This window comes from Zingiber officinale, chromosome 3B (genome assembly GCF_018446385.1).
Source record: "Zingiber officinale cultivar Zhangliang chromosome 3B, Zo_v1.1, whole genome shotgun sequence".
NCBI lineage: Eukaryota > Viridiplantae > Streptophyta > Magnoliopsida > Zingiberales > Zingiberaceae > Zingiber > Zingiber officinale.
Window position 1 is genome coordinate 123,000,747 of NC_055991.1, and position 18,409 is coordinate 123,019,155.

Genomic DNA, 18,409 nt, shown 5'->3' on the forward strand with positions numbered 1-18,409 from the left:
GGTGAGAAAAATGAACCTTTGCCACTTGAACCCGAAATTATAACAAATCAAGACTCAAGACCTATTAGGACTCATGTAAATCATCCCTTAGATCAAGTAGTAGGAGACATTACTCAAGGAGTGAGAACTCGATCTTACTTTAGAAATGAAGGAAGTCAAGTTGCCCTAATATCTCAAATAGAACCAAAAACCATTGATGATGCCTTGTTTGATCCGGATTGGATTTTAGCAATGCAAGATGAATTATCTCAATTTGAGAGAAGTCAAGTTTGGGATTTAGTTCCTAGGCCTAACAACAAATCAATTATTGATACAAAATGGGTTTTAGGAACAAACTTGATGATAAAGGGATAGTGGTGAGAAACAAAGCTAGATTGGTCGCTAGGGGTTTCAATCAAGTAGAAGGGTTGGACTATGATGAAACTTATGCACCCGTAGCAAGATTGGAGTCAATTAGAATGATGTTGGCCTTTGCCGCCCACAAGGGCTTCAAATTGTACCAAATGGATGTAAAATCAGCATTTTTAAATGGTGTAATAAAGGAAGAAGTATATGTTGAGCAACCACGGGATTTGAAAATTTGGAGTGTCCAACCCATGTATATAAATTTAAAAGGCCTTATATGGACTAAAACAAGCTCCTCGGGCTTGGTATGAACGATTGTCAACATTTCTAGTATCAAAAGGGTTTCATAGAGGAAAATTGATCCTACTTTATTCTTGAAAAATAATGGTAATGATTTGTTTGTGGCCCAAGTATATGTAGATGACATTATTTGTGGTTCCACAAATAAAGATTTTTTAAATGAATTCATTAATCACATGGAGAGTGAATTCGAAATGAGTTTGGTTGGTGAGTTGACATTTTTCCTAGGATTACAAATTAAGCAAACAAAAGAAGGCATTTACATTCATCAATCCAAATATGTCAAAGAGCTATTTAAGAAATTTGGAATGGAAAATGCAAAGGAAATATCTACCCCCATGGCCACAAATACTAAGTTGGATAAAGACATTGAGGGGAAAGAAGTTGACTCCAAAGTGTATCGTAGTGCTATAGGAAGTCTTCTCTATCTCACGGCTAGTAGACCGGATATACTTTTCACCGTAGGTATATGTGCTAGGTATCAATCTTGTGCCAAGGAGTCACATTTGAGTGTCGTTAAGCGAATTCTTCGTTATCTCAAGGGGACTCAAAATGTTGGTCTTTGGTATCCTAGAACCGAAACTTTTGACCTAGTGGGCTATACCGATTCCGATTATGCCGGATGCAAGTTGGATCGCAAAAGCACTAGTGGTAGCTGTCAATTTCTAGGGTCCTCTTTAGTAAGTTGGTCAAGTAGAAAACAACATTGTGTAGCTCTCTCCACAACCGAAGCGGAATATATTGCCATGGGAGAGTGTGTATCACAATTATTGTGGATGACTCATACTCTAGAAGACTATAAACTTACCTATAACAATGTTCAAGTACTTTGTGATAATGTGAGTACAATCAACTTAACCAAAAATCCCGTTCATCATTCAAGAACGAAACACATAGAGGTTAAACATCATTTTATCCGTGATCATGTAACTCGAGGTGATATCATTTTAAATTATGTTGGATCAAAATCTAACTTAGCCGATATCTTCACCAAACCTCTTCTCGAAGTTGAATTTAGCTTTCTTAGAAGAGAATTGGGAATGTGTTGTATTGATTAAATCAAATCCTCCATGGTCACTTTATAGGTAGAGCCTTTGGGGTTTTCACCTTAATTTTTGCCTCTCACAAACACATAGGGTTATCTTCTTTGTGTGATTTAGATGGGGGTGAGAGGTTAGGAACATTTATCTTGGTCATAATGCTTGTTATGATGCATTAAGTTGGCCAAGAAAAATGATTTTCACATGAAACATTCATTTGTCCAATCATAGGGAAAGCAAGTGTACAACTCATGTGCCCGTTGCCCTACGATTATGATTAGAAATTTCCAATTGATCATGTCACAACTCACTTCTGAAACATTGGTTGAAGTGTGTTATTGGATGGGGATTATTATGAAAAAGATAGATACAAACTTCCTCATATTTTTGAAGTTTTCAATAATTTGTGGTTTTGTGTAAGTTTTCATTAAGACGAGTTTATTTTTATTAAACTTTATTTTTCCTTGATAATATGGGACATATATAGTGTCTACGCAAAATTTCGTGATTTTTGGAGTCGTGTACAATTAGTTGTGCTTTTCCAAATCTTGGTTCTGAAAGTTTTTCAGACATGCAGAACTATCAGGCTTCCCAATCGATTGGTCAATCGATTGGGAGGCTCGCACTTGGCCACAGAAGGCATCTGAATCGATCAATGGATCGATTCAGAGTACCTCGATCGATCAATGGATCGATTGAGACGCTCGTCGGTTTTTCACAAAAGGCATCTGAATCGATCAATGGATCGATTCAGAGAACCTCAATCGATCAATGGATCGATCGAGACACCCTTTCATTTTTCCACAGAAGGCGTCTGAATCGATCCATGGATCGATTCAGATTTTTGTTCGACTTTCACAGAAGCATTGTGAATCGATCGACCGATCGATTCAATTACTCTCAATCGATCGGTCGATCGATCGAAGCCCTAAAACCCGTCTTAAACCCGTGGATCCGAATCGATCCCTTAATTTTTCTTTTCTCGTTCTCTCTCTCGACGCGGCTTTTGCCGTAGGCGACTTCCCAGGCGACGGTTCTGCCTGTCTCGATCGTCACTCCGGCGTGCCTCTCCGGCGAAGAGGAGCTATTCCACTTCTCTTCCAGTTCTCTCTCGACACACTAGACAGCTCCTTTCCTCTTCTCCGCGTCCTCACACAAAATGCGGACTCAAAACCCTAAACCTAGGTAAAACTCGTTGCTCTAGTCCTTGTTGTTCCTTTTTTTTTTTTCTCCTATTCTTGACCTAATCTGTATTTTTGTGTGTCTTTGTGCATTGCATTATCCCTCATGCATTGCATTACTTGCATTATCCTTGAATCTTTGCATTACTGTCAAACCATTCACTGTCCCTTCCTCATGCACTTTGTATTCCTTCCCGTTCACTGTCAACCCTGGGCATCTCGTGCATTTGTTTTCTATCCCACAGAAAGAAACAAAAGGTCCATGAATCGGGCGAAGGGTCGTCTGTCCCTTCCTCACGTCCTCAACCTCCCACTGACCCTAGGTTTCCAAATGCTGCAATGCAACAAGCTTTCACCAAAAATGCTTTCAAACTTATATCCCCTAGATCAGTGAATTTGCAATATTATAGATCATCTTGCTTTGATACCTATAATAGGTTCAAACATTATAAACTTGACTCCTTGTTGACTTGTGAGAGGGATATCAATATAGGTCTAGTCTCCAAATTTTATAATAATTTACACACTACAGATGGTGTACATTATCGTACTCGTGTAGCAAAACGGAGCCTAGACTTCTCCTATGAGATTCTTCAATCTTATCTTAAATGTCTACCTTCAGATAATGATTTTGTCTTTTATCCCACTCTTCCCGATGAGCTCCCTCCACCTTTTGAGCGTATTAGCATCGCATCCATGCATCAATTTCTCTTTGGTCGTCCGCGTCCGGATGGGCCAGATGCTCATGTCACCAAATTCTCTTCTCTTGAGTTATCGGCTGAAAATGCCGCTTTGTTTAAAGTGATCATCAACTGTCTCTTCCCCATTGCCTCTCGCGCCCTAGCCACTCTACGACCGCCTCATATGTTTGCTCTCTACGCCATTCGTCATTCCCTTGACATCAACATCACTCTGAATATCTTTCATTGCATCATCCATTTCACCCAGCCCGTGCAGCAGACGATACATATGCCTTTCGGGCATCTTATCACAGATTGGCTGGCGTCCCAGAAGGTTGATGTCTCCAGGGGACGTTTGGAGCACATGACCGTGGCTTATTCTCGGATTTCTTCACGCTCTTTCAAGAAGTCGGGTCTGATTGGTGGTCCAGCTGGAGTTAGATGGATCGATGGCCGTGCTTTTGGGGAGGGACCCCGAGCTCGCCACAGGGGGGATGCACAGGCCTTGGCTCCTGCGGAGGATGAGGCTGAGGAGGAGTTCCCCGGGCCAGCTTCTCCGACTCTTGAGGAGACGGTTTCCACTCGCCTTGAGGAGCTGACCCTGGAGGTAGCCAGCCTGCGTACCACGTTGGATACCGTGGTCTAGCAGCAGACTTCGATGCAGGCGACTATGACTTCGATGCAGCGGACTCTGGATACACTGGTGGACTTAGTGGGCTCGTGGGTGACGGTTCACCCGTCTCAGTCTGGTCCATCCCCCGCCCCTGTTCCTCCTGCTGAGGATGCCCCTGATCCTGACTCTGTGGCGGTTCCTGCTCCGGCTACTACGTCTGCTCCAGCTGCTGATCCTGATCCCCCTCCTCCTGGCGACGAGCTTATCGAGTTTTATGTTCCTATGTGATATGTTTTTATTTGTTGTATGGATGGTTATTCTGGAGTTCTTTTTGTGAACTCTCTTGTATTTTGAATGTATGATATATGTTTTTGCTACACTCTCCTTTTGATTCTACTCTTCAGTGTTGTTATGTTCTATTGATATATGTGTTTTAGGGGGAGCATTCCTTGGATTTATCATATTTGCCTTGTGCACTTATTGAGGGGGAGTTATTTGTTTTTGATTTTTGACAAAGGGGGAGATCTATGTTGAAGTTCATGCTTATTGCTTATGCCTATCGTAGTAAATTAAAATCAAGCTTACTGCAATTATGCAATTATTATTTCAGTAAGCTACAATCATTATTTATCATTGTATTGGAAATTAGCCTAAACTTAAATAGATTGTCAAACATCAAAAAGGGGGAGATTGTTGGTGCAATCATGCCCTAGAAGTTTCAATGTGTTGACAATTATTTAAGTTTAGGTTAATACGGTGGAACTAACATGCATTGTGAGTTTGCAGGAGGAGTTTCTTGCAGGTCAGAAGACCAGATGCAAGAGAAGACCAAGAAGGTCGAGGATTGGATTCTTGGCAAAAAGAGTTCTTGCAGAAGACCGATGCGGCAAGAGAAGTCCAAGAAGGTCGGGGACCGGATTCTTGGCAAGAGAAGCTCCTGCAAGTCACAAGATTATGTGTGTGATAGGCTCACTGTCGAGATCGACTGGAAAATCGATTCAGACATGGCTGTGCGGCAAATTGCCTCTGAATCGATCAGCCGATCGATTGAAGGTAAGGCAATCGATTGGCTGATCGATTGGTAAAGTTCTGCGCAGCACAGAATGCGTCTGGATCGATCAGCCGATCGATTCAGACATGGCTGTGCGGCAGATTGCCTCTGAATCGATCAGCCGATCGATTCAAGGTTAGGCAATCGATCGGCTGATCGATCGGTAACGTTCTGCGCAGCACAGAATGCGTCTGGATCGATCAGCCGATCGATTCACGCAGCTGCGATTTCATGAGCAAGCGACTGAATTCAAACGCTGCCTCCAATCGATCCAAGTCAAATAAAAGAATCTGCACTATTGATCTTGACGCGATGGCTTCCAACGGATAGTTGTGAATCGATTGGAATATGACTTCAATCGATCCACGGCGACGGCGGCGTGAGAAACGGCTAGTTTTCTCAACGTATAAAACACGGGAAGAAGCGGAAAACACACACAACAAAACATATACTGTTCCATTGCTCTCCAAGCCTTTTCAAAGCTCTCAAGTGATAAAGATTCAAAGCAAAGGGTTCAAGCTCCTCTCTACTACGTACTGAAATCTCACCTGCAAAGAAGAAGTTGGTTAAATCTTGTAATCTTTCTCTACTTCTTCTTTGTAGCGTTTGTGATATTTATTTTGAAGAAAAGGGAGAGGTGTATTTCTGTTAAGGTTTCTCCACCTTCGGTGTGATTCCGAGAAGGAGGGTTTTCGATAGTGAAAGAGTGTGAATGGTGTGGATCCTTGGATTAGTCACCTCCTTGAGGAGGTGGATACCAAGTAAATACCGGTGTTAGCATTGCCTTCAGATTTCCGCTGTGCAAAACAAAGTTGGTCAGCAAAAGAAGTGAGTCATTCACCCCCCCCCCCCTAGCTCAACCGATCCTAACACCTTGATGTGTTAAAAGAATGTTCTATCTTGATTTTGATATCTATTAGTTAGCTTTTGATGTAAAAAAGAATGTTTGAGTATTTTATGGATATTGTTGTAAGAAGATTATTTATATAAATTGTGAATATTTGTGTATTTTATGGATATTATTGAATGAAGAATATTTGTATAAATTGTGAATATTTGTGTATTTTTTTTTGTTATTGTCGGTTTTTCATTGTTTCGGAAATCAAATTTGTGCGGTTAAAAAATATACATATTACATCGGTTTTCCACCGCTACAAAATCGGTGTTATTAACTAATATTACATCGGTCATTTACCGCTGCCAAAACTGGTGTTATTAACATATACTATTACATCGGTTTTACACCGTTGATGAAACAGTGTCGTTAAGTGATACTACACCGGTTAATAACCAATTCGAAGACTGGTGTCATTAAGTGATACTATACCGGTTTTAACCCGATGTCTAAAATGACAGACTTTTAACATCGGTTTCATAGACATCGGTCGAAAATGAAATAGACACCGGTGGAAAACCGATGTCTATGAAGGTTTTTGTTGTAGTGCATGATACTTTCTCATGGCGGGTCATTCAGTATACATTCTCCAATGCATACCCATGTGTCAACTTAATATCTCCATATCCATGACTTGTGAGATCAAGTCATCGAGTTAACCTACATGCTAGTCTCGTCGCATTAACATTGTTTCTGAATGTTAATACTTGACTAGGAATGATTAGGAGTAGTGTTCCCTATATCATCTCACTATCGATTCAATTGATCGATTGATATAGGTAAGAACCTTCTACTCAAGGACGCTATTATACTTAGTTATTTGGCACCAATACAAGTAAGCATAATAACCATAAACAAATATCTTTATATATATAAGAATATGATACAACGAGTCCATACAACAATTATCAAATGATTGGCTCTAGGGCTCTAACTAACAATCTCTCACTAGCACTAGTGCCAATCAGTATAGGCCCTAAGGCCCAAAGACCTAGTGTGACAATCAAGCTTTCTCTATACCAAAGCCTTGGTCAAGGGATCTGCGATGTTAGCCTCAGTGGATACTCTGCAAATCTTCACATCTCCTCTATCGATGATCTCTCGAATGAGATGGAAGCACCGTAGTATGTGTTTGGTCCGCTGGTGTGAGCGAGGTTCCTTAGCCTGTGCTATTGCTCCATTATTGTCACAATAGAGCTCTATGGGATCAGCTATGCTAGGAACCACCCCAAGTTCAGTAATGAACTTGCGGATTCAAACTTCCTCCTTTGCTGCTTCTGATGCAGTAATATACTCGGCTTCTGTTGTAGAATCAGTAACTGTGTCTTGCTTCAAACTCTTCCAGCTCACAGCACCACCATTTATGCAAAACACGAACCCCGACTGCGATCGATAATCATCCTGATCATTTTGAAAGCTAGCATCACTGTAACCCTTTACAGCTAGCTCGTCATCGCCTCTATATATCAAGAAATATTCTTTAGTCCTTCTCAAGTACTTAAGAATATTCTCGACTGCTATCCAGTGACTTTCACCTGGATCTGACTGGTATCTGCTCGTCATGCTCAAAGCATACGAGACATCAGGACGAGTACATAGCATGGCGTACATGATAGATCATATGGCTGAAGCATAAGGGATATGATCCATGCGGTCTCTCTCCTCTCTAGAAGAGGGACCTTGAGTCTTCGAAAGACTCACACCATGTGACATCGGCAGAAATCCCTTCTTGGAGTTCTGCATGGCAAACCGAAGTAGTACCTTGTCAATGTATGTACTCTGACTTAGGCCAAGCAATCTCTTAGATCTATTTCTATAGATCTGTATGCTTAGAATGCGGGATGCTTCACCTAAGTCCTTCATTGAGAAATAAGCCCTAGCCAAGTCTTGATAGACTGCAGCAAAGGGATGTCTTTCCCAATGAGTAGTATATCATCCACATACAATATAAGGAAGACAACTGTGCTCCCAACAACCTTCTTATAGACACAAGGTTCATCTTCATTCTTGATGAAATCAAACTGTTTGATTGCATCATCGAATCGAAGATTCCAGCTCCGAGAAGCTTGCTTTAGTCCATAAATGGACCTATGCAGCTTGCATACTTTGTCAATATGCTGTGGATCTACAAAACCCTCAGGTTGTGTCATGTACACATCCTTGAGCAGGTTTCCATTCAGAAACGCAGTTTTGACATCCATCTGCCAGATCTCATAATCGTGGTACGCTACAATAGCAAGCATGATCCGAATGGATTTAAACATCGCTACTGGAGAAAATGTTTCATCATAATCAATACCATGAATTTGCTTGAAACCTTTAGCTACCAAGCGACCCTTATAAATAAGTCCATCCATGTCAATCTTTCTCTTAAAGACCCACTTACACCCAATGGGTTTGACTCCTTCAGGTGGATCGACCAAAGTCCATACTTGGTTAGTGTACATGGATTCCATCTCGGATCTCATGACCTCTAGTCATTTCTCGGAATCTGGTCTCATCACAGCTTCCTGATAGGAGGTAGGCTCATCCTCAATGAGCACAACATCATCATGGTCAGACAAGAGAAATGAATATCTCTCAGGCTGACGACACACCCTATCAGACCTACGAAGAGGTAGGTCTACTTGAACTGGTTGTTGTTCCTCAACTCCTTGTGGAACAACATCATCCACAATACTTTGTGGTTCCAGTTCAACTTCCATCGAGGCTTCAGTGCTATGGTTCACATCTTGAACTTCTTCAAGATCGAACGTACTCCCACTAGTCTTTCTAGAAACAAAATCTCTTTCTAGAAATACCCCAGTCTTAGCCACAACTATCTTGTGTTGACTGAGAATGTAGAAGTAATATCCCTTCATTTCCTTGGGATATCCAATAAAATAGCACATATCGGATTTGGGTCCCAATTTGTCCGAGACTTGACGTCGAACGTAAGCCTCACAACCCCAAATCCTCATAAAAGACACCTGGACATCTCTCCCAGTCCATATCCTATATGGTGTCTTTATTACAGCCTTAGATGGAACTCGGTTGAGAATGAAGGCTGCTGTGTCTAGAGCATAGCCCCAAAGATACATAGAAAGATCTGTGTGACTCATCATAGACCGTACCATATCTAATAAGGTACGATTCCTCCTTTCGGATACACCATTCCACTGTGGTGTTCCAGGAGGAGTGAGTTGGGATAGGATCCCACACTCAGCTAGATAGTCACGAAACTCATGGCTAAGGTATTCTCCACCTCGATCTGATCGAAGTATCTTAATACTCTTGCCAAGCTGGTTTTGTACTTTATTCTTGAATTCTTTGAACTTTTCAAAGGATTCTGACTTATGTGTCATCAGGTACACATAACTATATCTACTGAAGTCATCAGTAAATGTAATGAAGTACATATAACCACCTCTAGCAGTAATATTGAAAGGGCCACATACATCACTATGTATAAGACCTAACAAGTCAGTCGCTCTCTCACTGTGTCCACTAAAGGGAGTCTTGGTCATCTTGCCTAAAAGGCATGACTCGCATGTCTCATATGATTCAAAATCAAATGAGTCGAGCTATCCTTATGGAGCTGGGATAAGCGTTTGTCATTTATATGACCTAAGCGACAGTGTCATATATAGGTTTGGTTCATGTCATTTGACTTGAACCTCTTGGTACTTATGTTATAGATAGGGTTTTCAAGGTCTAGAATGTAAAGTTCGTTCATCAGAGGTGCATTACAATAGAACATATCATTTAAATGTACTGAACAACATTTGTTCTTTATTATAAATGAAAAGTCTTTCTTGTCTAAATAAGAAACTGATATAATGTTCTTAATCAAAGCAAACATATAACAACAATCATCCAATTCTAGTACAAGCCCAGAGGGCAGAGATAGAGAATAAGTTCTTACAGTAACAGCAGCAATCCGTGCTCCATTGCCTACTCGTAGGTCCACCTCGCCCTTCGTCAATGCCCTACTATTTCTCAGCGCCTGCACATTAGTACAAATGTGAGAAGCACATCCGGTATCTAATACCCATGATGAAGAAATAGATAGATTGCCTTCTATAACATATATACCTAAAGTGGAAGTCTCACTTCTCTTCTTCTTAAGATCTTCCAGGTACACTTTGCAGTTCCTCTTCCAGTGCCCGGTCTGACCGCAGTGGAAGCAGGTAGCATTCTTGGCAACCCCTCCTTTGGGTGTCAGTGCCTTGCCTTTGCCCTTGGCTTGGGACTTTCCCTTACCTTTGGGCTTGCCCTTGCCCTTATGTTTCTGAACAATCCGAATAGAGTTGGGCTTAACCTTCTTAAGGTTGAGCTCAACAGTTCTTAACATGTTAAGTAGCTCGGGCAGTGGCTTGTCAATTTCGTTCATGTTATAATTTAGAACGAATTGATTATAGCTATCTGGCAAGGATTGCAAGATCAGGTCAGTGGCCAGCTCTTGGCCAAGCGGGAATCCCAACCTCTGTAGGTTTTCTATGTACCCAATCATTTTGAGTAAATATGGGCCTACGGGAGTCCCATCTTGCATCTTGCACTGAAACAGTGCCTTAGAGATCTCGAATCTCTCGTGCCTCACTTATCCTTGATATAGTTGACGAAGATGTTCAACTATATCATAAGCGCCCATTAACTCGTGTTGCTTCTGAAGCTTAGAGTTCATGGTCTCGAGCATAAGACATGACACATCTAATGCGTCATCTTGATGCTTCTTGTAAGCATCACGATCAGCTCGCGTGGCAGTGGCAGGAGGTGCCTCAGGAATGGGCTGCTCCAGGACGTACAGTTTTCGTTCCTGTGTGAGAACTATTCTCAGGTTCCTGTACCAGTCCAGGAAGTTAGCTCCATTGAGCTTGTCCTTATCGAGGACAGAACGCAGGGAGAAGGAGTTCGTGTTTGACGACATGGTAATCTACAACAGAAAAATGCAGAAAAATAAATATCATATTCCAATTAATCATCTAATTAGGCCTTTAATTAAATGATGCTCCCACTGAATTCTATAATTCAAGTAGGACAAGATCCACATCATACTACACGTTGAGTTAGCTTTGGCTAAATCACCCAAGACTTAGTATGATCGGTAGGTAACTAATTACCAATTACATCTCTATGCAACTCTTGTTTATAGGATCAAGATCCGTATATATATTAAAAATTGAGTTAGCTTTGGCTAAATCGCCCAAGAATTAATATAAATGTGATTTTGACCTATCTACCAACCATTGGAAAATGCCTATAGTTAAACTCGATCCAATTGAGTTAACTAGTTACTCAATCTAATTGAGTTGTACTCACCCATGCGTTGATAGGCGGGACCAAGATTGTCCCTCCGCACCCTACCAAGATAATATGCGTTGCTCTGCTTTAGCAGATTCAACAACAACATGTGATCGAAGTAGTGATGGGTATCACGGCATGGTAGACATTTCGAGTTGACGCGATTGAGATCTAATTTAATCGTCGATGTGTATCATATACTCGATTTAGATCTAATCTAATCATGGAGGTGTATTATGTGCGCGACTTAGATCTAATCTAATCGTTAAGGCACTAATTAATTACTAATCTAGCATGCATCACATATACACACACAAGCAATTAATTAAACTTTTTTGTGATTAGTCATGGCCCTACTACGATCTTCTCAAGCCAATGAGAAGATCGGATGGTCAACCTAAAGTCAACAGCTTCTCAAGCTCCTTCCAGTGACCACCTTGTGTTGCTCGCACCCTCCTCGTAACTCCGTCTCGAGTGGACCTTCCACCGCTTCATTTTGTACATTACAAAGGTGAAACTTGAGTTACATTCGAGTCTAAACTATTTTACAACAGGACATAAAATAGGAAAGGCACGACGCGCAGGTCGCGTATCATATACAACACGCACATCACAGAAAATGGCATGCAGGCCATAATATAAATTACAACACAATTTTTCAATCAAACTGGGGTCTTTGGGCCATGACCATCACAAAATGATACATGATTCTAAATTATGTAATTTCTATAAATTTCTGTAAAATTTCCCATAATTTTTATAATTTTATGAGTAAAAATTCCCGACGGTCCCGTTTAACGATTTTCGGGCGCAATCACAGAACGAAGCCCCTTGCGGGGTTAGGGGCAGCACCCCTACCCGCGATATAACCATCGTGAGTGTTTCTAAGAGATCCTACAGCGCCTTAGTCCGCTGTCCCAAAATGAATTGGGCGAAACCTTGCCGTTTTGGAAAGGTTTTCTAGAGAGCTTGAGGAAGAAGATGAGAGTTACACACAAAATGAAAAACTCCTCTCTTGAATAAATTGTGGTCGGCCACATTAAGAGGTTAATAACCTCCATGGAATACCAAGAGTCACAACTCTTGGTAACTCCCATGAGGTGGCATCCCACTTAAGCAACCATGATGATGTGGAGCATCATCATTGGTCCACTCTTTGCCAACTCACCAATGAGGTGGCAAATGGTCAAGTCAAACTTGACTCTTCATCTTCCTCTCAAGTCAAGTCAAACTTGACCACTTCTCTTCCAGTGTTGATCAAATCTAACCATTGGTTCAAGTCAATTTTAATTTAATGAATCTCTATTCATTGAATTAAATTGACTTAATGAGTCTAAGTCCAAATTAGACTCATCTAACACATGAACCAAATTGAGTCCAACTCAATTAGCCTAATTTGGATTACTCTTAATCCAATTTGGTTCATCACATGGACCTAATCCTTTAGGTTCATCAAATGAACCTAATCTCCATCTAATTGCCCTTTGTGTGTGACCCTATAGGTTCTTATAACATTGGCGATGCTCCTAAACCCATTTAGAAGCATAAGTAATGAGCGGTATCTAGCAACACATCATTACTACCCAAGTTATAAGAATGTCGAGATCCAACATCACCTTGTGACTACTAATTGTGACTCTTCACAATATATGATAAGTGTCCTTCTATCCTTGACATCTAGATTGATTAATGTGAGGCATAGACCGTGTCATCCTCTAATCAATCTAAATCTTGAATCCCAAGTAGATTCACTTAATCAAATGAGCTCAACATCTCATATTGACTCATTTGGGCATGACCATGCACTTAGTGGTCTCACTCTATCAAGAATATCGATGTCTCTCCCATCATATAGGAGGGATAGATCCCATCTACATCACTCACATCCCTCCGCATAATTTGTTACATACCCAGTAATCGCCTTTATAGTCCACCCAGTTACGGGTGACGTTTGACGAAGTCAAAGTATGTAACTCCTTATGTAGGGAACCATGGTGACTTCAGGTCCAAGGACTAATAGTCATACTAATAGCCACATGAGAAAGTATATGACACTCATATAACAATCCACGATACTTTCTCATGGTGGGTCCACTACAACAAAAATAGCTTTTCGCAGCTTGCTATTAACAGCGCACATTAAAAGCACGCCGTTAATAGTATTATTAACAGCGTGCATATTGATGCGCGCTATTAATAGTATAAACTTAATACTATTAACGGCGTGCATATTCATGCGCGCTGTTAATAGTATAAACTTAAAGAAGGAAAATAATTACGTCTAGATATTAACGGCGCACATTAAAAGTATGCTGTTAATACTATAAATATATAATAACAATAACGGCATGCAAAAATAGACACGCTGCGAATACTTTTTAAAATTATTAACGGCATGCAGCATGCTGCGATTAGTTTAAAAATAATAATAATAAAAATTATTATTTACGACCATGATTAAAAGGAATGTGTTTTGACCAAGCATGTTTTGACCAACTTTAATTTTTTTTTAAATTATAGTTTAAAAGAAAGTTATCTTTAAAAAAATTAAATTAAACAAAAATATATAAATAATAAAAAAAATACACCCAACCCCAAAAGCCGATCAATAATAAACGTGGTTAAAAAAATAAGTAAAGAAAAACTTAAAGTAAGTAATTAAATAAAAATACAATAAGTAAAAAAACACAATTAAAATAAAAAAAACGCTAGGATAAAAACGTAAAACGGATCAAAGCCGTCAAAGCCATCGCCGCTTCCTCTCCCACTACAGGAAAATTGATCTATTGTGATATTATCTTAATGACACTTATTTTTAAGTGTCATAATAAATACCTTATAATGACATTTATCTAAAAATAATAAAAAATAAAATAAAATATCATGTTATATCCTTTATCTTGATATTTCTAATAAATGTCATTATTAATCCATTAATAATTAGTTTAATCTATTAATAATTAGCCTTAGCAAAAATCCAAACCCTCGTCCGCAATTGTCACACCCTCCGCACTTTTCCCTACAGCGCCGAAAAACTTCTCACGCTGCACATCTAGTTTTCGCACATTGCTGAAGTTCTCTCTCAAGCCAGCATGCCATCGCATTTCTTTCTCACATTACATGCCGTGTAAGATATCGGAAAATTTAAATAATAAGGTTATTTGGGAAATAGCCTTATAAAATTTTTTCAGAATTTTTAAAAATTTTCTGGGAATATTTTGGAGCTCGTATGACGAGTTTTGATAGGACAAATTGACGGCACGGATAAAGCCTGTTTGAGATACCCGTTTAAGTGAGAAAATATTTTATTTATATAATCCTTTTTCCTTATTTCCTTATTTCCTTTCCCAAACGTCGAACGTCTCTTCCCCAACCCCTCGCGACCCCGACTTCCCTCTCTTCCCTATTCTCTCTCGCGGATGATCGACGCCGACGGGAGCAAGGCTTCAGCTCCGGTGATCTTTTCTCTGCCGGCATTGACCCTTAAGCTCAGATCCAGCCGAAGCCCTTCTCCTTCTCACTCCGATCTCTCTCTTCTCTCACGCGGAAGATCCGACGCTCCCGACGCCGACAGAGGGCGACTGCTTTCCGACGATCTGGGCCTCTTCGCGTCGCCTGAGGACCGTCGCCGGATTCTTAAAGGTGCTGACGCTGTCCAATCTCTTCGGATGGAGCGATCCCTTCCTCGGCCGGTTCTTACGCGTGAGCGACGATGGTTAGGTGGCTAGGGCACGTTGGAGGGCTTGGTTTTGGTTGTTTCCGACCGATTGACCCTTCGTTTCCTCCTTCTTGAGCTGTTCACATAACGATCCGTGGCTCCTCAAAGTGGATCAGATTGGGTGATACCTTCTGGAGACAACCAATTGAGGTAAGCTTAGGTCTTCTTCTCTGTTACTGATCCTCATCTTCTTTTCGGTTGAATTAGGTTACAGATTTGGAGATGTTGGTATCAGGGAGGTGTTCTAGAGCTGCCGGGCAGAGGCTAGAAGGATGGTTAATTGATCAGTGATCTCCCTGCTTGACCTCCTGTTGTGATCCAATTGATTCCAATGAGGTTGAGTGCTGTGGATCAACAAGCACGACTGTGAGGTGAGGTTATGTGTACTGTTGGTGTTCTTGGTTCTGCTCTACTTGTTCCAGCATCAACAGTAGCTGTGATTTGAGGTAAGGTGCAGGAATTAGGGTTAATTGGATTACTAGATCAGTTAGTATGATTGGTATATCATTAGTTGATACATGTTGTAATTAATTGTTGATTGTGTGTAGATTTATTTAGTTTAGAATTAATCTAATGGATAAGAGTTCATCTCCTCTTAGGTTTGTGTATATCCTAATTCTCCCATGTTTCTACCTCTTTTTCTAACAATTAGGATAAGAGTTCTATGATAGAGTTCTAGGTTTTCCATACTTTATTTTCTTCTTCTTTTTTTTTAAATTTCTTTTTTGTTTTGTTCTATGATAGAGTTCTAGGTTTAGTATGTATATTATCTTGATGACATATTAAACGTTTTCTTTCAACTTAAGTTCCTGCAATCTCTATGATTCATTTGCAATCTAGTTTATTGAACTATCTCTTTTATAACAATAGCAAATCTGTTTGGCACAGGCCAAAGAATGATCATATTTATATACTGTTATCCATAAAAAAAATTAATTTTGTGGCAATTACATGATGGAAGGGCATAATACCAAAGAAAAACTTTATCAGTTACCTCTACCTATTAAAATATAATGATAGGTTTTTTCAAGTTTTGTAATTACAAGTTTTGTAAAACTTGTGTGAATAATACATGATATTTATTTGTTTAAAATATAATGATGTAGGAATCAATTTTTTATATGTGATTTTCTTTCTTGGTAATCAAAAAGTTAACTTGCATGTTTGATTGTTTTCCGCACAGTAGTGTTTGGTCTTGCATTGTGATGGTGTCTGAGTGTTGGCTTGGTCTCTGTTGGCTTGCTACATATCTAGAAAGCTCCATGATTTGTGCTAAGGTAGTTCTTCTCAACGAGCATATCTGAGATGGAACTTCCATGCTACTTGCTTTTTCGAATTTGATTTGTTGCTACAAGATCGGAAAGATATTATGTAGTTGTTGTTCCTTCTGGTCGAACAGTTTCACTTTCCCGTCTTAGTTTCTTGTATGTTCTTTGTTAAATAATTACGTGGATTTAATTCTTATCGGTAACAGCTAAAGCGTATCCAATTTGGATTTTCCAGCTCAAAATATCAGTAGATTTGTTGTGGTAGTGCCTTAACAGGATTTGAGACTTCTCCATTCAGGTAGGTTATGCTCGTTTGACTCACATTATGGTAATTATTTTAAATTTTTTATAATTTAAGTAATAAGTAATGATATATGTATCTTTTGAATTGCGCTGTAATGATTTTGTATATATTTCTATATTTAAGGAAAAGACAAGTCCGGTAGATACAAAAATTACAAGATCGCAAGTTTGGATTGAAGGTCAAAAGAAAAAAAATGGGGAGCCTAGTACTCAAGCTGTTGGAGAGAAAATAGTAAGCATGTCCACTCATTTTAGATTCCTTTAGTATTTTATTTCACTAATCTTGTTTTTCATAAGAATTTATACTTAAGATCTCTATTTATACAGCCTAAAATATTTTTTCTATACCTCCTTGTACATGTATTCAAGCTATTTTTTACTTATGAGTTGGTACATGTGTTCAATTTCAGGTGGACCTAATTCGACCAAATGATGAAATGCAGTTTCTCGATGATGCAATAGGAAGCACGGTCGCATGGTTATCTAAATTTATACTATTGTGTGATTGATACATATTATACTAATTTGTTTGGATTGTAAGTTGAATTGTTGTTATGTAATTGCTAGTTTGTTAGAGATTTCATATATTGCTTTAGATGTTTTGAATTTTTGTGGTATAATGAAAAGCTATGACTTTTATTAATTTTGTATGGATTTGAGTTGCACTAAATTTGTTGTAAAATTTTAATTTATTATTTTCGTCAAATTATTTTTTTAATATAGTTAAGACCATCAACAGCATACGTTTGCGCGCTGTCGATAGTATTTTCCGCAGCGCGCAAAGCAAGCCGTGGATACTATTATTCGCGGCGTGCTTTGCGCGCTGCGGAAAATACTATCTACAGCGCGCAAAGCACGCCGCGGATAATAGTATCCGCGGCGTGCTTTGTGTGCTGCGAAAAATACTATTCGCAGCGTGCAAAAGCACGTCGTGAATAATTTATGACTTTCAACAGCTTTTAATTGTGCAACGCGCAATGCGCGCTGCAAAAAGTGAATTTGCGTGCTGCGAAAAGCCATTTTTGTTGTAGTGGTCATTCAGTATACATTCTCCAATGCATACCCATGTGTCAACTTGATATCTCCATATCCATAACTTGTGAGATCAAGTCATCGAGTTAACCTACATGCTAGTCTCGTTGTATTAACATTGTCCCTGAATGTTAATACTTGACTAGGAATGATTAGGAGTAGTGTTCCCTATATCATCTCACTATCGATTCAACCAATCGATTGATATAGGTAAGAACCTTCTACTCAAGGACACTATTATACTTAGTTATTTGGCACCAATACAAGTATGCATAATAATCATAAACAAATGCTTTTATATATATAAGAATATGATACAACGAGTCCATACAACAATCATCAAATGATTGACTCTAGGGCTCTAACTAACACAAGCAACAATTGATATCAAAGCTAGGGGTTGCCTCTGTTTGTTTGATTTTCAGTTTAATTATGCATATGTCATATATAATTTAGGCAGGATAATAGTAGGATATGCTAACTCTGTGGTTGCAAGCTCCAACTATTATGGCTTATGGTTATTGTGTGTGATTGAACCCTTGGACATGTCAAGGGTATTTTATTGTGTGTGCATGATTGTATTTAACTAATACAGCAGGAGCTGAATTAGCCCTAGGATTTTACATTTATGTTCGATCTAGACTTGATGTACATTCCCTCGTGGAATATATGATCGATGTATGTAAAATTTTATTTTTTATGT

The 18,409-nt window shown here is 39.5% G+C and overlaps 1 long non-coding RNA gene across 1 annotated transcript; it reads left to right on the top strand.

The window, feature by feature from the left end:
* Nucleotides 1-16,301: 16,301 nt before the first annotated feature.
* On the top strand, nucleotides 16,302-17,117 carry LOC121968576. Its single transcript, XR_006108223.1, has 4 exons — nucleotides 16,302-16,380; nucleotides 16,607-16,669; nucleotides 16,799-16,906; nucleotides 17,085-17,117. It is a non-coding gene; the product is annotated as an uncharacterized LOC121968576 (long non-coding RNA).
* Nucleotides 17,118-18,409: the final 1,292 nt, after the last annotated feature.